Raw genomic sequence first — 22,830 nt, forward strand, 5'->3', positions numbered from 1 at the left:
TTCTCCTCTAGGAGTTTTATAGTTTCTGGTCTTACATTTAGATCTTTAATCCATTTTGAATTTATTTTTGTGTATGGTGTTAGAAAGTGGTCTAGTTTCATCCTTTTACAAGTGGTTGACCAGATTTCCCAGCACCACTTGTTAAAGAGATTGTCTTTAATCCATTGTATATTCTTGCCTCCTTTGTCAAAGATAAGGTGTCCATATGTGCGTGGATTTATCTCTGGGCTTTCTATTTTATTCCATTGATCTATATTTCTGTCTTTGTGCCAGTACCATACTGTCTTGATAACTGTGGCTTTGTAGTAGAGCCTGAAGTCAGGTAGGTTGATTCCTCCAGTTCCATTCTTCTTTCTCAAGATCGCTTTGGCTATTCAAGGTTTTTTGTTTTTCCATACAAATTGTGAAATTATTTGTTCTAGCTCTGTGAAGAATACTGTTGGTAGCTTGATAGGGATTGTGTTGAATCTATAAATTGCTTTGGGTAGTATACTCATTTTCACTATATTGATTCTTCCAATCCATGAACATGGTATATTTCTCCATCTATTAGTGTCCTCTTTGATTTCTTTCACCAGTGTTTTATAGTTTTCTATATATAGGTCTTTAGTTTCTTTAGGTAGATATATTCCTAAGTATTTTATTCTTTCCGTTGCAATGGTGAATGGAATTGTTTCCTTAATTTCTCTTTCTGTTTTCTCATTATTAGTGTATAGGAATGCAAGGGATTTCTGTGTGTTGATTTTATATCCTGCAACTTTACTATAGTCATTGATTATTTCTAGTAATTTTCTGGTGGAATCTTTAGGGTTTTCTATGTAGAGGATCATGTCATCTGCAAATAGTGAGAGTTTTACTTCTTCTTTTCCAATTTGGATTCCTTTTATTTCTTTTTCTGCTCTGATTGCTGTGGCCAAAACTTCCAAAACTATGTTGAATAGTAATGGTGAAAGTGGGCACCCTTGTCTTTCTTTCTTTACTTCCCATAGGTAAACAGTTGCTACACTTGTTAGTTCTTCTAGTACTTCTCTACATTGGTACTTAATACGTTCCTTTGCATTTTGAAAATTGCCCATTTAATCCAAGCTCTTAATTGTCATTTATATTGTAGCCTCTTGTATTGCAGCCTCTTGTAGTCTCCCTAGTCCCCCATCCCATCTTATCCTCTTCCCCACTAGCTTACATAAAACACAGAATACTTTCCATCAAACAGTCTGTAAAGAAGTATTGCTGGATGAATAAAGAAAACCTGTTTAAGTATCAGTAGCAAAAAGGAATTTACATGGAGTCTCCTTTCAGCGATTCTACCTGAAAGGAGGAGAGCAGAACCTTCAGGAATTGAATCACAACTCAGACAAACACCAAGTGGGAGATGTTTCTGGCAAGAGACTGATAATATATGATAGTAACCACTGGAAAGATAAAAGGAGCCATAAAATTGAACTTCCACTAGCCATTCTTTCCCTTTTTGCTGTCTGCACACTTCAGCTGGGAATCTTTATGTAGGTAGTAGTTATTTGACTTGTGTTATTCTGGTTGTAATAAAGTTATATCTAAGAGGCTAAGAGAGCTGACCAACTGAGAAGGGAAAGCAGTTCGTTCTGACCATAATGACAAAAGGAGTTCAAGGCGCACCAAACATCTTTCTCCCATTTAGAAACATCCTAGTATTTAAGCACATAAATACTTGGGCTTCCCAGGTGGCGCAGATGGTAAAGTGTGTGCCAGCAATGCGGGAGACCTGGGTTCAATCCCTGGGTCGGGAAGATCCCCTGGAGAAGAAAATGGCAACCCACTCCAGTATTCTTGCCTGGAAAATTCCATGGACGGAGGAGCCTAGTAGGCTACAGTCCATGAGGTCACAGAGTCGGACACTACTGAGCAACTTCACTTTTTTTAAGCACATAGGTGGCTCAGATGGTAAAGAATCTGCCTGCAGTGCTGGAGACTTTAAGCACATAGGTGGCTCAGATGGTAAAGAATCTGCCTGCAGTGCCGGAGACTGAGTTTGATCCCTGGGTTGGGGAGATCCCCTGGAGAAGGGCATGGCAACCCATTCCAGTATACTTACACGGAAAATTTCATGGACAGAGGAGCCTGGCCAGCTATAATCCATGGAGTTGCAAAGAGTCGGATATGACTGAGTGACTAACACTTTTTACTTGAGTATTTCAGACCCAGTATTTAATTTCTCGCTACTCTCATATTTGTGTTCTTGTTCCCATCATGTCTGTGAGATGACCTGCCTGGTCCTGCTCTGTAGCAGTTTTGTGTAGTGTTGCATCTCTAGTGCCTTGAACAGTGCCTAGCATATAACATACAGGAAGCACTTTGTAAATATGGTATTTGATGAGTAAATGAATGGTTATTTTTTCTCTCTGGGAATCCAAACCCATCAGCACTTTCAAACATCTATGTAAGATTTTCTGATTCCACTAAACTTCTGTCCATTAGCCATCTAGTTTTAAGTTACTTCTTTTTCCACATCCCCATAGCAATTATTTGTAGCTTGTACTTGATTAGTGTATTCTTATTATGTTACATTTCACATATTCCTGTATCTATTCTATGTATGTTGTATTTTCAACTAGAAGATAATGCCTCAAGTGTCAAATACCATATGTGCAATTCAGCAGGGCCTCGTGTGCTGCAGAAAGGTAGACCCTCAGTAGGTAGGCAGGCTGCCTCCTTGTGAAACATATTCTCTAGGTCTGTGTGATCTGCCTTGAAAGGAAGTTTAGATACATAGGTTCTGGTTTTTTTTTTTTTTTTCTCTCATATATTGTGTGACTTTGAGTAAATTCATTCCTTCAGTATTCGGTTTAAGAACAAGGTCAGGAATGGTTTCCTAAAGAAAAACATTTTAGACTTACAGCAGCATTTATATGTTGGTAACATTTCTCCAGAAATATTTAAGGTAATACACAAACTGGACTGGTCAATTTTAATCTTTTTCTTGGAATTTCCATAGAAAAGTTCAGGTAGCAGACACACTGAAATAGTGTTACAGAGAAAATACTAACTATAGAAAGAACCATAGTTTCTTCATAGGGAAGTCAGAGATAATATCCTGAATTTTTGCACTACTTAAACAACTCCTTAGTTGTGTCACAACAGAATTAATGTAGGGAAACACATTCAAGGAGTTACTGAAGATCGGAATAAGATGGTGCACACTGTAAAAAATGCTTTCTGTAATAGGTTTTCAAGTATTTAAAGACTCATTCACTCTCTGGCCTCCTCCTCCATCTACACTGTCTTCTGGCAACAATAAAGTTGTGCAACCTATGCATGAAAGCAGTTTCTAACAATGCAAAATCAACAGCAGTTTTCCGGTCATTTCCATTCCCTCCTCCATGAAAATGAACAACATTTAGGTTATTCCACGTGTTTTTTCCATGCCCCCCAAAACAGTTAGGTTGCCAAATAAAACTGATCAGGTAATGAATTACTGTTTGCCTTCATGTAATTGGTCTAAGTACAATACACATAAAATCAGACATTAACGTGGTAATATGAAAGGAAGAAAAATATCAAACCATAGGATTGAGTTTTAGTTTTACTGACATTTACATATCATACTTCCTGTTTATGATTTCAGAAGTGCAGCCAGGCAGTGCTTCTGTGAAAAACTAACTGGGAACAGTTTTGAGGATTAAAATGGCAACTTACTCAAAAAAAAAAAAAAAAAAAACACACACTAAATTTACTATTTATAGAATTACTATCTGTGTTGTGTAAAAAAAGCTGAATATCTTCAGACATCATTTATTCATAATTAAAAGGGAACTTGATGGCTTTGTGCCTTTAAAACAAACAGCCCAGTTGTAAGTCTTAGTCCTGAATTTGAGTAGGTGATGGGATAACGAAACCAAGCCAACCTCCTTCTATATCTCATACATATATATGTCTTGATACATATAGATGTATAAAAAAGGTAATTCTTGCAAACATTTGCTTTTTTCCCTCATTTTGAGATTTCAGTTGACTGTTGTTATGCATTAATTAACAATTAGTTCTGCCTGAAGGAGGGACCTGCCTCTTGAGAAACCTGTATGCAGGTCAGGAAGCAACAGTTAGAACTGGACATGGAACAACAGACTGGTTCCAAATAGGAAAAGGAGTACATCAAAGCTGTATATTGTCACCCTGCTTATTTAACTTCTATGCAGAGTACATCATGAGAAATGCTGGCTGGATGAAGCACAAGCTGGAATCAAGATTGCTGGGAGAAACATCAATAACCTCAGATATGCAAATGACACCACCCTTATGGCAGAAAGTGAAGAAAAACTAAAGAGCCTCTTGATGAAACTGAAAGAGGAGAGTGAAAAAGTTGACTTAATACTCAATATTCAGAAAACTAAGATCATGGCATCTGGTCCCATCACTTCATGGCAAACAGATGGGGAAACAGTGCAAACAGTGACAGACTTTATTTTTGGGGGCTCCAAAATCACTGCAGATGGTGACTGCAGCCATGAAATGAAAAGACGCTTGCTCCTTGGAAGGAAAGTTATGACCAACCTAGATAGCATATTCAAAAGCAGAGGCATTACTTTGCCAACCAAGGCCTGTCTAGTCAAGGCTATGGTTTTTCCAGTGGTCATGTATGGATGTGAGAGTTGGACTGTGAAGAAAGCTGAGCGCTGAAGAATTGATGCTTTTGAACTGTGGTGTTGGAGAAGACTCTTGAGAGTCCCTTGGACAGCAAGGAGATTCAACCAGTCCATCCTAAAGGAAATCAGTCCTGAATATTCTTTGGAAGGACTGATATTGAAGCTGAAACTTCAATACTTTGGCTACCTGATGGGAAGTACTGACTCATTGGAAAAGACCCTGATGCTAGGAAAGATTGAAGGCCGGAGGAGAAGGGGATGTCAGAGGATGAGATGGTTGGATGGCATCACTGACATGAGTTTGAGTGAACTCCAGGAGTTGGTGATGGACAGGGAGGCCTGGCGTACTGCAGTCTATGGGGTCGCAAAGAGTTGGACACAACTGAGCGACTGAACTGAACTGAAGGAGGGAAAGGGTAGAGATGAATCTAATTCTTAAGTAGAAGGCCTTTTCTTCCACTACTAACTTATTCTATTTGAAGCATAATTATATGAGTTAATTTAATTTTGGTGACGACTTTAGAATTTGTGTATGTATATATGTGGAGAGAGTGAGCACCCAAGTGGGCAGTGACTGTTAACTAGTATCAAAATCCATGCTCTCACTTCTGGGCCATACACATAAGTCTATCTCCAGCCTCCCTTGCAGTTAGCTGTGGACATGTGACTTAAGTTACAGCCAATAGAATGAGAATGGAAGTTAACATGTACTACTTGGAGTGTGTGTGTGTATGTGTGTGTGTGCGGGTGCATGCTTGTGCACGCATGTGTGCTTTAGTCATGGTCTACTTGGAGTGTGTGTGTGTGCTTGCGCACGCATGTGTGCTTTAGTCATGGTCCAACTCTTTGCAACCCCATGTACTGTAGCCTTCCAGGCTCCTTGTCCATGGAATTTTCCAGGCAAGAATACTAGAGTGGGTTGCCACCTCCTACTCCAGGGGATCTTCCCGACCCAGGGATTGAACGCACGTCTCCTGTATCTCCTGCACTGGCAGGCAGATTCTTTACCACTGGTGTCACCTGGGAAGACTCTCCCCTAAAAAACTCACTTTCCTACAGGCTGAAAGAGAAAAGACCCTTAGGGTGACCTTGGAACTTTGATTCTGAAAGCGACGGTATGGAAAGACCTTGAAAAGTAATTACTGTAGTGCTTGTTTATTTTAGCAAGAAATGTCCTTGAGCCATGATATATTTTGGTGTTGATGATCTGTTTTGGCAATTAGCCTTCCTTAATTAATTCAATATACAAAACTTATATTTGCAGTGTCCATGTGTGATGTACAACTCTTGCGGGCAACGTTGACACCCACAATGTATGTCAGTGCCATTTCCTTAAGCACAATTAAGAGGCTACAGTATGTATACATATGGATATGTATAAAGGTCCTCCCCAGACATTGTGTAACCCGGTAGCTCTGCCAAACTAACTCCAGCTTCTCTCTTGGGTTTTATTTTGTAGGCGCATTAATTTGTGTAAAGACACTTCCCTTTTGTGTTTGTGGTAATAAATTAAGGTGGAATGGATCATCCAGTAAGAATCTTAAGGGGAAAATGTGTATTTAGGAACCAAAGCAGGTCTTTTTCCTAGAGTTGTTCAACTGTAGCTAACTACAGACTTTCTTATAACCTGTTACCCTCTGGCATGCATTAGGCCAAAAGAGTGTGTTATGAGCCTTCTTTCCCTCTGCTCGCCAAGCTTACTGTTACGAATTATAAAAACTTTTCTGGGCTTCATTTTCCTTATCTGTAAGATGAGAGCTGGATTATATGACCCCAAAGATCCCTTCACTAAAATTCTACTATCTGTAACTACAATGTCCATAGCTATTGGTAGAAATAATTGTTAATGTGAGTATTCTTTCAGATTCCAAACTGATACTATATAGGTGCTTAAAAGTAACTTAAAATTATAAAAAAGGTGTTTAACTTGTGGCAATTCACAATCCAAGAGGTACAACAGAGGTTCTACTCTTTTCCCAAACAAAAACTATTAAATTGGAAAGATTTTTAACTCACTCAGGATATTTTTTGGAGTAATTATAAAGCACTCTGTCACCTCTCTGATTCCTTTACTCTGTGGATGAAGTATCAAAGCAGTGCAGAATTTGACATTTATTGAAATAATATATACCATATTATAAAAAAAAAGCAACCCTAAATAGCAGATTGTGCAGTTGTTTGCTGAATTTAGCAGCTAAAAATTTAAGTTTTACTTCAAATTGTATACTTACATTCTAATGTTTCAACATAACAATTAATGCTTTAACAAGTTCAGGATTATGGCCAATCACCCAAGTCACAGTTAACTTTTGCCAGAGTTAACTAAGTCATATGTGACTTAGTGCTAAATCATGTTTTTGTTATAGCTGACAAAAATGAATCTTTACCTGTTTGTCTGCTGGTAGGGATTTTAATCTCATGGATCTAAGCTTTCATTAAAACTAAAAATACACATTATCCAGACTTGATGCAGGCACAGAATTGGCTTTAATTCACATTCTTTTTCTTTGGGAGAGCTGCAGAAATACGGCCTTCACTCAGGGGTGATGCTGTTTTAGAAAGGAGAAAGGACAGGCTGTAGATCGTTGTCTGAAGTGGAGTTTTTATGTTAAGAGAAAGCCATGTATAGGCTGGAGTAGATGAGAAGGAATCACAGTAACTTTATTTTCTGCAAAAGGAACAAGACAGAGTGAGAGCTGGCCATACTCTTGAGTACCAGTAAAGTATGGATTTTAAATATCTTTAGATAATTGCAGAAATTAGGAAAACAATTTTTAAAACGAAGGCATACATAAATAAATTTTGGTATATCCATTTGTTGGAATGTCGTGCAGATGTTATAAACATGTTTTTAAAAAATTAAATAACATGGGGAAATGATCATTATAAACTATAGATAGATTCTTTATTGCTATCAAACAGGAATCAATCTTATTCTTTCCAACCTCTGTATTCTTCATGCTATTTCCTCCCCCATCCCCAGTATAAATAGGAGCATAACAGAAGAAAGGTTTTAAGGACAGATGCATAGACAATGAATTTTAAAGCCAAAAGGGATTTTAGCCATCATTTAGTCAAAATTCATCATTTTGCAAAGGAAACTGACACCAGAAAATTAAACATCTTACCAAAGATCTCAGTATCAGCATTGCTACTTGCTAAAACCTGGGTTTCCTTGCTCCCCAAATTTGGCACATTTTTAAAGGTGGCTCAGTGGTAAAGAATCCACCTGCCGATGCAGGAGACGTGGGTTTGATCCCTGAGTTGGGAATATTCCCCTGGAGAAGGAAATGGCAGCCCACTCCAGTATTCTTGCCTAGAAAATTCCATGGACAGAGAAACCTTGCAGGCTACAGTCCATGGGGTCACAAAGAGTCAGACACAACTAAGTGACTGAGCACATACACACACCTTCTACTGTAATATGCTACAACTGAGGTAGAGTCAGACTAGATACTTTTGGCAAGGGAGTGTGTAGGGTACAAGGGAATGAGTCATAAAATATCTAAAATATTTTAAATAAGATGAATCATAAACAAGAGTCATAAAATATCTGTAGAGATCCATTTCTTAATAATTCTAAATCTTCAATTTTTTAACTTAGTACTGCTTTAAAAATTTTGGGGGGTAGAAACTCAGATCACTTCTTTGTCTTACAGGAATAATACTGAGTAACAGAAGCGACTAGATTACAACTTACGACCTTTACTTATTTGTTCATTTGCTTTTGCCTGTCTCTTCCACTAGGATATATCTTCCAGGAAGGCAGGCCTGTATCTTTTTGCTCCCTCCTAGCAACTGTTTGACATATAAAAGATGTTCAGTAAGTATTGAACATCTTTAATTAGTCAAGTGAATTAATAAATGGTAGTACTAAAAAGTAGTACTCCTTATTTACTTTGATTTCTTCTGGAGGTTTTTCCAAATTTTGTGATTCCTTCACCACTGTAAATTAATTTTAGAATTGGGTGAATGTGCCCCATTTATAGCTCTGCATTTCAGTCTAATACCTTTGAACTGTTTTATAATATTAATTTTGGTACTCTTAAACTCTTGTGCCAAATTTGCTAGATTTGAGAATGACCATGATCTGTAATTTTATTTAGGTTTTTATCTACAGATGCATGTGTACACTTATACCATGAATTAGTGGTGTACATGCAGGAGACCCTGGTTCAATCCCTGGGTCAGGAAGATCCCCTGGAGAAGGAAATGGCAACCCACTCCAGTGTTCTTGCCTGGAGAATCCCATGGACAGAGGAGCCTGGTAGGCTATAGTCAATAGGGTCGCAAAGAGTCGGACATGACTGAGCAACTTGTCAATGTCAATGTCAATGTCAAATGTGAGACTGAACTGATGAGTCTGGAGGCAACACTGCTGGGAGAACATATTTGGAAATAGGAAAAAAAAAATGGTAATACCTTGAAAAATAGAAGCATTAGGCTGAAAAAAGTAAATATTTAAACTCCTATCTCAAATTGTGTAAATTTTAAACCTGATGAAAAGAAGTAAATAATATTTTGAAGAGTGGATTTTTCCTTAAAGGTAAGATATTAAAAACAAAGCAAAACAAAAACACTGAGCCTAAATTTAAATATTAATCTCGATTTTAAAAGGTAGGCCTCATACATTTTTCCCTCAGGCTTATTTTCAATATATATGTATGTAGAGAATTAAGAGATTTTTTTTTAACAGCAAAATTTTTATAGATGAAGAAGCCTAAAAATGTTGGCCATGTAGTCTATTTCTAAGAATTGATCTTAATTTAAGATATAATCTGAAATGCTAAAATATATTTATGCATAAAAAGTTCACAGCAACATTGTTTATAAGTAAGGAAAATAGTGTAAGTGACCACCTAACGAAACCCTACTCCACATAAGGATCTTTATGCAGCCATTGAAAATTTTAAGAGTTTTAAATGACTTGAGGAAGCATTTCTGATAAATTTTTATGAAAAAAGTCAGCGACTGACGAAAAAAGTTTAAACTTCATATGCTTAAAAAACTTCATGGAAATATGTCAACTGTAAGTCAGTTACCTTTAAATAAAGGAATTATTGGTTATTTTATCTATATTTTCCTAAAATAAAGAAAAATATTTTTTCTTTAAACATAATTTCAAATTTTTATTTACTTGTACTACTTTTATAATCAGAAAAAGAAACCTATTACTTGGCATAGATATGTTTATGTCCCAGTGATATGTTTTCAGTATCATCACATGAGTATAAATATTGTTGCCAGAAGAAAAGTTTGATATTACTTAAATCCAAATAATGGAGTTTCCAAAACAAACACTGATACATATCCTATAACTTGTAAAATTATAGTGGTTTAGTATAATTTACTAGTTATTTCAACATAGCAGGCTCTCAGTATGTTTGCTGATGATATGGTTAGAGAAGGGACACCTCAATTGATTTACCAAGTTCCTTGAATCTGTCAGTTAGCAACTCTCCCACCAAGAGATTAATGATATAGTCTGGTGTCAAAAAGCTGTCCATAAAATCTCCCTTAGTTTGTGTGGTGCGCTTTTGCAAAGTATTATTTTGTACTTCAAAAAGAACAGCCTCTTAAGTGCTAATTTTTTACAGACACAAAGGGAGAAAAATTGGTTCTTACCTTGTTTATACTGGCTAGCTATGAGTTTTAAGTAAGATTCTGTGATCTGACACCACCAGTAAAAAAGGTTTCTTGTGGAAATAACTGGCGACAATACCTACCTTGTAGGGTTGTTATGGTTTAGAAATCATGTATGTAAATGCCCAGTATAGTACAGGGCACACAGGCATTCAGTAAACAGTGGCTATTATAATAATACAATATATAATATTACTATGATTTCTTATGTCACATTACTATATATAGGGTGAATTGAAAAAACATGAAGTGCAGTCTACTTAAAAACATTCTAGACTTTCGGATAAAGATGGGGGAGTGAAGGCAGATCACAAAATCTTCCTCCCCAAATACCTGACAAAACAGTTTGTGCAAAAGAAAGAACAATAAAAACTCCTTTAAAAGCATTACCAGAAGTAGCAAGAAAAAGAAAATGTCTGCTACCTAAGCCAATGAAGGCCAAAGTAATACTGTCATTTCAAAATAAATAAATTTGGAACAGCAAGAAATGAAATAAGCATGGTTGGAAATCAGAATCACCAAAAACAGACTGGCAGCTGGAGCACATCCTCTAGTCAGTTCATCAAGATGATGGTGCCTCCTCTCCTCTCTCCTACGTCTCCCACATTTCCCTGCTCCTCACTTCAAACTCTGATTTTATTGATAAATAGACGCTCTCACAAGATAAACTCATCTTTCCCACACTGTACCTATCGACCTGCCTTCATCTGTACTCAAATAAACTGTCTTCTGTAAAGGGTTAGCGAGCCCTGCTCTTAAGTAAGGCAAGCCCCTCCACTAGTGTCCTGAAGCCCACCCGTTCTTACACAGTCAAGGATTGTGTCCCGTGACTATCCCCTCCATTTTCTGCATCCTCAGTTTCTCTCTCTCTATTTGATTATTCCAATCAGTACTTCCCTGGTGGCTCCGCGGTAAAGAATCCACCTGCAATGCAGGAGACACAGGTTCGATCCTTGTCAGGAAGATGCCCTGGAGAAGGAAATGGCAACGCATTCCAGTATTCCTGCCTGGGAAATCCCATGGACAGAGGAGCCTGGCGGGTCCAAGAGTCAGACACAATTTAGCGACTAAACCACCACTTCCAAACATACTACACTACTTCCCCTTCTAAAAATACTATCACCCTAGATCTCATATCCCCCTCTGCTTTCATGGTGAGTAGGAGCCCATTTGTTTCTGCTGTGCCTTATAGTAGACTTTTAAAAGGTTGTTTGTACTTGCAGTTTCCACTTCCTCACTGTATATAATCTCTTCAATCCATTCTAATTAGATTATTGTGTCCATAGCTCCACCTAAACTGCTCTTGTTGAGATCACCAATCACCTTCTTGCCAGATCATGTTCTTCTTCCCAAATGTTTGGGACTCCCAGGCATGCATATTCCTCACCCCTCTTTTTTTCTTTATCAATTTTCATTCCCTGCCCCTCCCTGAGTCATCTTATTCAGTTTTTCTGGTTTTAAAATGTTGTTTGTCTGTGTTTTTAGGACTCCTTAAATTTGTATTCTATCCTTAATACCTTTGTTGAGCTCCAAACTCATATCCAACTCCCTTCCCAGGAACTCCACTCATATATCTAATAAGGACCTCAAAATTAATTCATTCAAAACAAACATGTTAGAGGTAGAGAATGGGCTTGTGGACACGGGGTGGGGAAGGAGAGGGTGGGATGAATTGAGAGTAGCCTTGACATATATAACTACCATGTGTAGAATAGGTAGCTTGTGGGAAATATCAGCTTGGTGCTCTGTGATGAGGGGTGCGTGGGGGTGGAGGGTATGGGGGTGGGGGTGGGAGGGAGGCTCAAGAGGGAGGGGATGTATGTATACTTAACAGCTGATTCATGTTGTTATACAGCAGAAACCAACATAACATTGTAAAGCAATTATCCTCCAGTCAAAAACTGAAGAAATTAAAAAACAAAAGCAAAGGAATACAAAGATTAATGAATGAGAGATCTGAATAGTCTGGCTAAAGGAAATAGATTTGGGGAAAATGATAAATTTTGCATTTGTTTGTATTTACATAGTAAATTGGCAATAACATACCCAAACATTGATTTTCTTTTTCCTCTCAGTTTACTTCTCCCTGAGTTTTCCCCATGTCAATAAATGGCGTTATTTTCATCCAGTTGCTCAAGACAGAAACCTAGAGGTCATCCTGAATTTCTCTCTGTTCCAGTTATTAGACTGTTAACTTTTAGCAATAAACCCTTCCCTACTCTGCTTTGTGCTGCTGTGGCTGGGCCTCTGCAAGCTACATTTTTACTTTTTTCAGCTGAATTCTTGCTATAGTCTGTAAGAGGCATTAGATAAAAGACTAAAAGTAAGAAGACAGAAAAAGAATGTGCTCCTCCTCGTTGACTCTCCATACCTGCCGGCATTGCCCACTGTAGACCTTCACCTGACAGCAGCAGTTAGCCCCAAATTTCAACCATCTTCCACTCTCCTGGAAGCAGCCTCAGCGTACCCTCTCAGAGCTACTAGTAAGTGGGCAACACCTCCTACCCCAGGCCAGGGTTCCAGCTCTGTGAGTCCCTGCTTCTGGTTCCTGTGCATTCATGCTCGAGCTAAGTCGCTTTAGTCGTGGCTGACTCTGTGCGACCCTATGGACTGTTCCCCCTCCAGCCTCCTCTGTCCATGGGGATTCTCCAGGCAAGAATACTGGATTGAGTTTCCATGTCCTTCTCCATGGGCTTTTCCCGACCTAGGGATCAAATCCGCATCTCTAACGTCTCTTGTGTAGACAGGTGGGTTCTTTACCTTAGCACCAACTGGGAAGCTGGGTTCTAGTAACTTCAGGTCTTCCTCGGTTAATCCAGGACTAGATGACTTCCTGAAGTTATTACTCTCTTATCTTAGTGCTCCCCTTTTCCTTTTTCGGTTAGACAACACTTGATAAATTTTTTATGCTCAATTTACTGTTGTTGAAATACTTAGCAAAAGGCCAGAGTGCCTCCTCTAAAGCAGTGATCCCCAACTTTTTTTGCGTCAGGGACCAGTTTTGTGGAAGATGATTTTTCCACAGACCAGGGGTGAGGGGTGGTTTGGGGATGATTCAAGTTTATTACATTTACTGTGCACTTTATTTCTATTATTACTACATCAACTCCACCTCAGATCATCAGGCATTAGATCCCAGAGGTTTGGGATGCCTGCTCTAAAGCACATATGGTCCCCCTCTCCTTGTCACAGAACAAAATTCAGCCTCCTCTCTCAGGCCTCCGGCCTCTTTTGTGACCTAGTGTGATTCTCTGATCTCATCTCTCACCAGTTTCTGATTTCTCATCTGGCTCTTATCATTCTGTCTTGAACACTCTGCATTTCCATGGGGCCTTTGCACTTGCTCTTCTCTGCCTCTGCATTGCCCAGGTCTTTGCCTAGCTCACTGCCTTGCTTCATTCACGTTTATTCTCAAGTGTCATCTCAGAGAGACCTGCTCTCACTGCATTATCTAAAATGCATGATTCCTGCCCACAACCCTCCCTTTCCTTACTTGGGTTTCTTATTATGATCATTACCTGATTTTGTTATATTTATTTCTCCCTTCCCTATTCTCAAGTAAAAGCTCCATTGCTTCACACTAAGGATGGGATGTGATCTCATTTACCACTGGTGCTGGCACTCAATACATTCCAGTTGACAAATGAATTTAATAGTGAATTGCAGTGAAAATGCAGAAGAAAAGTGGACCAAGGTAATTGCAAAGAAGATAGTATGCAACTGAGACAAAGACAACACAATATGGCTGGATTCCACTCCCTGAGTACATAATGCAACAAGTGAATCAGAAAAACCACTTAAAGATTAACAGAAGAGAATTTCCACAAAATTATGAAAGAACTGAATATGCAGAATAACATATTCAAAGAAAAAGGGACATAAATATTCGTTATCAAGATATATACTGGTTAAGCTATTAACAATGAAGAATGAAGGAAGAACTTCAGACCTCTAGGCTAGAAAACTAAGTAACATGTAAGAGGGAGGAAATCATGCTGGCCTTAGACTTCCTCTAAGCAATATTCAAAGCAAAAATGTTTGCAGTTTTAAGGCAAAGCCAGCAAGACCCCAAACTATGATATCTAAATAAGTGTCATTCGGAAATCGACTGAGAAAGGCAAATACAGCATCCATGAATCCCTGGTAGGAAAAAGAACAAAACTACTTATTGAAGAGCAGATAAGTGATGAATCAAAATTAGTAAGTAGGAATTAAGAATTGAGGTGTGTTGTGACCACTGGATTTTAAAATAGAGGTCATGACCAAATGACCAAAGGAAGTTAAAGTTACAAAACAGAAACATTAAAACCTTCACTTAAAATAATGACCAAAATAATACATTTTTTCACAGCAGTCAACTTGTGTCTCTAAATTGAAAACATACAGATAAAAAAGTCTCCAAACTCTTAATTTTTTAAACTGGATATTTTAGGAAATAAGATCTCTTGTTGCAAAGAAACAAATTTTCTGGAAGTTCAGCAGTTCCTTCAGTTTATCATAGTACTACCATATTCAAATAAGTTTAAATTTAATATTTAAAATATTTTAAAAGTGTACACATTCTCATCTTAAATAAGATTATTTATTTGTATAAGTGCATAGAAATATGCCTGCCATGATGATCACTTAATACTGATGGTAAAGTCTGGGATCTGAAGAGATTTAAAAATCTTCCTGTAACTTTCTGTATTGTTTGAATTATTTATAAAAGAACATGTATTGTTTTTATGAAACCAATAGAAACACTATCCTTAAAATACTATTATATACAACACTGCAAGTACACTTAATACTACTGAACTGTACATTTTTAAATTGTTAAGATGGTAAATTTTACGTTATGTGTTTAACTGTATTTTTTTTACCACAATTGAAAATAAAAAATATTGTTATAAAAGTTATGATATAAAATTGGTCCAGCCATTATGGCTTTCCAGATGGATTTTGACTATCCAAAGTTCTCCCCAAATAAACTTTTCCACCAAACATTACTCCTCAAGTTATACCCTTCAAATAATACTATTTGCTTATATCTTATCTGATATAGTTTTAGAAACAGAGATCATTCACTGGCAGATGTTGTTATATATATGCAAAATAAAAAGATGCATGTAAAAAGTAACTGTTGTATGACTATTAAATATCTTCGTGTTATAAGAATGTAAATATGTGTCATTTGATTTATGTATTTGGGAAGAAATCTTTTAATGATTTTTTTCTGATGGTTAAAATATATGCTCATTTTAGAAAATGCAAAAAAAAAATGGTAAAAATTACCATAATTACATACTATACTTTGGTATATTTTCCCCCAACCCTTGAGGAGAAATAGTTTTATAACCTAAAAGATTTATCTGTACATTAAATTAAACATTAGCATTTTTCTGTGGTATTCAGTATTTTAGTGGTTACAAAAATGCCATTAGATTGATGTACCTTGGTTTATCACTCCTTTACTATTGAATATTCAGATGGTCTCCCATCTAGAGATACTGTCATAAGCATATATAAATCTTCGATTTCATATGATTTTTTGTTTTTTCAGGATTGGTTCCTGTAAGTGAAACTACTGTATCAAAGATTTAGACATTTTTGACTCCAGAAAGGTAATATAGTAATAGATGGGTGTGTAAATTACATTCTTAGTAACAGTTATTAGCACTTATTTTCAGTCTCTGCCAATCTGATGGAAAGACTCTTTCTGTAATTTAGATAAAGTTGCATTTTGCTCATACACTCATATTAATAACTTTACCATTTTAGGGACTTACAGTTCTTTATAGAGCCTTGCCAAGATATTGAAGAAAATATATTTTGTTATTGGCTTTGGCAGCATTTAAGATAAATTATATTTTGAACACACAGAAAGGTGAGGAAAAAAGAACATAAAAAAGGATCCAAATTATTTTACTTAATAAAAAGATTGTATTTTTTTTTTTTTAGAAACAGGAAAGTTTTATTATGATCATTTAAGAAGCTTAATAGGTATATAAACTGATTTTCCATTATAGAAATGGAGAATACTGCTTCTTTTTACATTTCCATTAAATATATATGCAATTAATTATTTCTTGGGCATAAAGGAAGTTCAACACAGTACAAGAAAGGAGAAATTGTACAGGCCATATTCTGACCACAAAACAATGCTCTGTGATGACCTAGATGGCTGGGATTGGAGGTAGGGGTAGAGTGGAGGGAGGTCCAAGAGGGAAGAGACACATGTAGTCTTCAATTCTTAATGTAGTAGTAGAGCAATATTACTATCAACCAGCAACATCTTGTATTATGTTGTAAAATAAAAACTTGTATTTTATTTATGGAAATCATATTGAATTTATTGCTTAAGGTGCCATTTTTACTATAGAACTTTTCAGAATGCTTCGAAATACTTAGTCTATACGGTTAAGAAAAACATTCTCTGGATAACTACTTTGAAATAATTTCCACAACCCTGCCTTCATTCAAGAGGCCTAGAAACAGACTGGCTCACTTCCAGCTTCCTTACTTGTTATCTTTGCTATGAAGTCATTCTGTAGATAGGTTAATAAGCATTCTGGCAAACAGCAAAATTGCATCTGTAAAACTATATGGCACAGTTTGGCTGGGGTTGTTCCTCCTTCGGAACTGCATTACGTAATTTTAAAGTGTTTACTTAAGCTCCTTTGGGCTGCCTCCATGGTAGCTATGAAGTCACTGAGAATTAGGAACAGTTTGGAGCCTGATAACAAAGTCTATTAGTTTAATGTGAACACTGTCAATTTTTTTTTTATCATTGCCATATAAGGAAGTTTAAAAACAAAGATATTGATTATTTTACTTTTTAAAAGTGCTTGCTACTTCAAAAATTATGAAATATAACACAAAGCAATCATAAATGTATATTTGCTCATTACCTAAATGTGCTTATTTTAAAATCTGTACATCATGAATTCACAGTGTGATTTTGACCCAATAGAACTATAAATAATTATGCAAAATTACCTAAATGTATAGAGCACACCCCTTAGGAGAGTATGAATTATTAAAACAGCCTAAGCACTATTCCTTCTCTAAGTCATGAGGTTTTCTATGAGAACATCAAAGGTATATAAACTGTAATAATATCAGCTTTGGGAGAATTTAAAAAGATACCAGGTTATAAGAAAAGACTATTTTATCTTGATCAAATAGAGAAAGGTATTTTCAGTTCCTTAGAGAACTCTTAAGCTCCTTTACCAACCAAATAACAGTATGTCATGCAGTTCAGGCAGTAGGCATTGTAAAAGTGAAAGGAGCTATTCCAATTTTGTATGGTCATAATCAAGTTTTCTGTCACTTCAAGGAAACATGCAGATTCTTATACCTAAAACCTCAACCATCGCTTTAGAATTATACTGAGTTTTATGAATCAACAAGCCCAAGTAAAAAAGATCTTGATATCTAAAAATGTATAACCCTTTTTAAGAACTGTCATTCTGTCTTAATTATATAACATGAATTTATTATAAAATTACTTAATGGAATAATCTCCATAGCATTTTGCTTTTAAACTTTGAGAAGTCACTGATGGTCTTGCCAATGAGCCAGTAATGTCCAGTCAGGGACAGTTTAAGGAGGCAGTGGAAAACTTTTAGGACCTGATCATCTCTTTGAAAAGTGCAGCCACTGGGAGTGTCCTACCTAGCTTTGCAGAGACAGGAGTCTGTATATGGAGGCCTGACCTGGAGGGGAGGGGAATGGTCATGCAGGAGAAAAAGGGGGGAAGATTATGAGATTGCCCACTCAGACTGGCTCTCAGTTAGCTTTGCTGTAATGATGAAATACTTGGATTTTTATATTCCATTCTAATATCAAAAAAGGATATTTATTTGATATGTTTAAAGAGTTTTTATATTCAACGTATTGTTTAAATCTGTTTATCTGAAGTTAAAATGTGTGGTGATTTTAAACACATGGCAAATTCTTTGACGCTCTTCCCAGTAAAAGGCAGAGTCTGATTCTCCTAGAATCTGTATGGCTTAAGTGCTACGCCTCAGATGAACAGAATGTGATGGATAGCACTTCTAGGATTAGGTTCTACAGCTTCACTTGGCTCTGACTTGGGACCCTTGGAGCCCAGAGCCATGCTGTGAGGAAGCCCAGACCACAGGGAGTGGCCATGTGCAGGTGTTCTGGCTGAAAGCCCTAGCTAAGATCCTAGCCATCTGTGACCAGGGATTGCTAGATGGGAAAGTGAACACGCCTTCAGATGATGCAAGCCTTTAGCCTATGAGCTGCCCCAGCTGACTCCCTGTGGACTAGAAACAAGCTGTCTTACAGAGCCCTACCCGTAACTGCATATTCATGAGCAAGTGTTGTTTTTAAAACCATTACGTTCTGGGGGTGGTTTGTTTTGTATCTGAGTTCCTGCTTCCATTAAATCTCTAGCTCAGGTTAGCTGTGACAACTGGGAAACCTTCCCCCTCACTTTTTGTTGTTTCCCTAGCCAGACTGAGATCTTAAGCACTTCTGGGTACTCACTGTGTATGATTAAGTGTGGTTTCGAAGGGCCATGAGAAACAAATACCACCCTTATGGGAATTCATTCTAGCTCATGTCTCTTTCTTTGAAGGTCTAGTGGTTGAGCAGGGCAAAAACAAAGCTTGATTCCATCTATCTCTCCTTTTCTTCTTCTCTGGCTATCCACAGTTTTTAAAAAGAGAGGAAAGCAAGATTTTATCCTCTCCTGCCCTCATGTCCCTTCTGAATTCAAATCTTTGGGAAGGTGCTTTTTCGCTGGAAGGGTACACAGCCTTTTCAGTGGATTTTCAGCCACAGCTTTTCATTCCTTTTCAAGGAAGCAAAACAGAGTTCTTCCTCCTGCACCAGAGGCCCATTTCTCCCAGTCCACAGCCCAAACCAGAATGGGGATCCCTTGATCTGTCAGTCACTTTCCCATTCCACCAACTCTTTCAAATTAGCTTTCTTGAACGCCTCTCCTATCCCCACTGCCACTGGGTATACAGCAGTGGTCCTAGTTGATTCTTAGATCACAGGCTATTTTGTTTTCCATCTTCCTGTCTCCAGGACCCCAACTGGTGTAATTTTTTTCAAGGACCTGTATTCTTTTCATACCTGACCATGCATCTCCATTAAAAAAACAAAATCCTTTTATGGTTTTCCCTTTTCTGTAGGTTTAAATCCTGAGGCCCAATCATTTACACACAGAGTAAACACTTGAGATTGTATGCTGAATTGTAGTTGAGGTCTGTAGGTGCTTTTTACTCTGGAGAGAGACCAGATTGCTTTCCCTAGGTTCTCAAAAGGGTATGCTGCTGCTGCTGCTAAGTCGCTTCAGTCGTATCCCACTCTGTGCGACCCCATAGACGGCAGCCCACAAAGCTCCCCCATCCCTGGGATTCTCCAGGCAAGAACACTGGAGTGGGTTGCCATTTCCTCTCCAATGCATGAAAGTGAAAAGTGAAAGTGAAGTCGCTCAGTCGTGTCGGACTCTTAGCGACCCCATGGACTGCGGCCCACCAGTCTCCTCAGTCCATGAGATTTTCCAGGCAAGAGTGCTGGAGTAGGGTGCCATTGCCTTTTCCATCAAAAGGGTATGCGTGCCCCCAAAAGCTAAAAACTTGTAGGTCTCAAGCTACATTCCAAACTCCCCAGCTTGGACTACAAAGTCTTGTGTGACCTGGCCTTTCGTCCAGCCTCCCTTCTCTCCCTTTTCACAGCCCACCCATTCTTACTTGGCTGTAGTTGTTCACTACAGGCCTTTGTACCTGCTACTTTGCTTATTCAGCTTGGGAAAACTCTTTCCTTAGCTGGTCTAACTTCTGCCCATCCAGGAAACTGTCTTCTTTCTTTTAAGAAGCACCTCAGGTCAGCTACCTACAGAAAGCTATTCAGGCCAAGCAAGCTGGGTGTGAATTCCTGCCTTCCTGAAGCCAGGCTAGCAACTGCTCTTTCTCTTAGCATCTACCTCTTGGATTTCCAAACTGGGGTGGAGGTGGGAAGAAAATAAAACCGTGAAGTAAAACCTGTAAAACAAGCAGTGACTAATAAAATTGTTTGTGCAGCACTTACACTGAACAATCATTCCAGGCTGTAGTATACACTTTTGTAGTGCTTTCTTAGGAGAGAGAGATTGGGTAGCAAACATGTAATTTATATTTGTCCCAGAGTTTTGATGATAAATACAACAGACACCTTCCTGTTAAGAGAATTTCCTACAGGAATTTTCAGCATCATCCCATTTTCCTTTATCTTATGCCCAGCCACAAATGGTGTATTTAACAAATACTGAAATTAATAAACAGTTCTGATATTCTGCCATCTACTAGGATTGCTGGGTCATTTATCTGAATTGTTTCTCCTTGGTTCACGCAACATCACCGCCCCCCAAAAAGGTCTAACACATCGTGAAGTGTCCTTAAAATTCTCCATCTACCCAGGAAGACGCTCCTACTTTTTGAGATACACTGTGTACTTGTGAGGTCTGCTTTCTCTCACAGCACAGGCTTTTCAAAGTCAACCCTTTTACTCGTTCAGAAAAAGTAAAGCCTTAATTGCTGCCTCGAAACAAGAGCTCTTTTCCCTCCTCGGGTGGACGGATCTGAGCGAAGTGTATTTCCCTGCTACTAACGCATCAACTTATAAATAGCGCTTACCGCGCTGAGTCACCAAAACCCGGAGTTTCCCCAAATAGCTTTATAACGACTGCTGGAATCGAGTCCTCCAGAACGGTGACAAACGCCTGTCACACACCCGCAAGGCTGGACGCTAGGCTTGCGCCGCTGAGCGGGGTCCCCAAACACCTGGCTGTCGGAGAACGCGGGCACGGCAGCCTATGTCCCAGCCTGGAGTTCAGAGTCGGACCTCAGGAGCGCGCCGGGCGCTCTCGGGACGCGGCAAGACTTGGCCTTGACCGTCCGGGGCCGTCCCCGCCCCCTCCGGAGCTGGGAGCCGCAGGGGGCCGGCACCAGCCTCCGCGCGGTGCCGGCCCGCCCGCTCACACAATGGGGCGCGTCGGGGGAGGGCGGCCTCAGCCACCGCTCTGGGCCCGGGCCGGGGGCTCCGGGCAGCTGGGGACGCAGTCAGGAGCTGGGGTGGCAACGAAAACCCCCTCCGCCCGTCTCCCGCCCGCCCACTCCCACACTTCGAAATGGCTGCAGCCGCCGCTTGGGGGCTGGTGGGGGGGGAACGGAAGTGCCACCCCCTGCAGTCAGGGGATGGTGACGTCACCCCTACTGTCAGCCTGTAGCGGGGGCGTCTGCCCATCACGTGACCCCCCCCAATCCCAGCCGAACCCCGCGCGCGCGAGCGCGCGCTCCCTCCCCCACTCGCTTCTCCCCAGCTTTCGCCCTCCCCGCTCCAGCACGGCTGTCAACAGCGCCAGCTCCGCCCCCTCCCCCGCGCCCAGTGTAACCGCCACGGCGGCGCGGCGGGCGCTCGCGCTCGGGTCCGGGCGCCCCGGAGGAAAGCGTTGCCTTCTGTCCTCACCTCGCCCCCCCTCCCCTCAATCGCCGGCGCGGCGGGTCGCGTGGGCACCGGAGCCAGGGGTGTGCGGTGGCGTGCGGCGACAGCGCTTCTCCGCTCAGCCCTCCCACGGCAGCTGCGCGGGACGAGGTGGGGACGCTAGGTCCGAGGTCCGAGGGGGCGAGCTGGGCTCAGAGCCCCCTGGTCTTGGCCCGTCGTCCCTGGGGGTTCGGTATCCCAGGCAGGAGCTGCAGCAGGGAGCCCGCCGTCGATCGCTCGCTCGCTCGCCCGCCCGCGCCCCCGCGGCGCTCCCGCCTCCACTCCTCGCCGCCTGGGCGGCGCAAGCTAGTCCTGGCTTCGTCTCCGGCCGCGGCGCGGCCACCGGCTGTACGACTAGGGGGGCCAGGCGCTGACTGTCTCCGGAGCCCCTCGGCCACCCCGCCGTGCACTGCTGGGCTTCCAGATTGGGTGGCTGTCACTGCTGCGCCTCGCTCTAATTTTTTCCCCCTTTATTCCCTTCTAAAAGTAGAGGCTTGGGGGAGGGAAGAGAAAACCCAGTGTAGAAAGGGGCGGTGCGGACTGACCTGTCAACGGCGGAGGAGGAAGACCCCCCGATCCGGGCGAGCTCTCGAGCCCGCGCAGGGACCGGAGCCCTGGGTTCGCGCGGAGAGGCGGCGGCGGCGGCGGCGGCGGCGGCGGCAATGCCTCAGCCAGGTGTCCCCCCTCGGCCGGGCCCGCGCTGCCGCGCCCGCCCCCTCCCCCGGGCGCCGCGCTCCCCGCCCCATCGCCAGGGATCAGGGAACCCCCCAGCTCGATTTTTTTGTGCAGTTTCAGCAAAGCTCCGAGGAAGTTGGTCCTTTTGTTCCACTATTTATAGATTGCGTCAACATTGCGAAAAGGAGAAGGCGGAGCGGTGGCCCCTCCCCCCTCCCCTCCTCCAGCCGGCTCCTGGGAGAGAAAAGCCCCAGCACACGACCTAAGTACACAGCGCGCCAGCCGCCCGCCCGCCCCCGGCCTCCCGCTCGCCGCCTCCCCCTCCTCCCTGCCCGGGCCAGAGCGCTGCCAACCCCGTCACGTGCCCGCCCGGGAAAACCAGCTCCCCGGGGCTCCGCGCCGCCCACCAGGC

The 22,830-nt window shown here is 40.7% G+C and overlaps 1 protein-coding gene across 10 annotated transcripts in view; it reads left to right on the forward strand.

Annotated features, from left to right (window-relative positions):
• The window catches only part of KCNRG (potassium channel regulator), a 110,069-nt gene extending 88,979 nt beyond the window's left edge, over positions 1-21,090 (forward strand). For 5 of the 10 annotated variants that reach the window (XR_011569708.1, XR_011569705.1, XR_011569712.1 and 2 more), the window contains one exon: positions 4,173-15,428. The gene's annotated coding sequence lies outside the window, so the exon portion shown is untranslated. Of the gene's footprint in view, positions 1-4,172; positions 15,429-15,807 lie in introns of those variants that run through there. The other 5 variants (XR_011569707.1, XR_011569711.1, XR_011569706.1 and 2 more) reach the window with 5 other exon arrangements.
• Positions 21,091-22,830: the final 1,740 nt, after the last annotated feature.

This window comes from Bos indicus, chromosome 12 (assembly GCF_029378745.1).
Source record: "Bos indicus isolate NIAB-ARS_2022 breed Sahiwal x Tharparkar chromosome 12, NIAB-ARS_B.indTharparkar_mat_pri_1.0, whole genome shotgun sequence".
NCBI lineage: Eukaryota > Metazoa > Chordata > Mammalia > Artiodactyla > Bovidae > Bos > Bos indicus.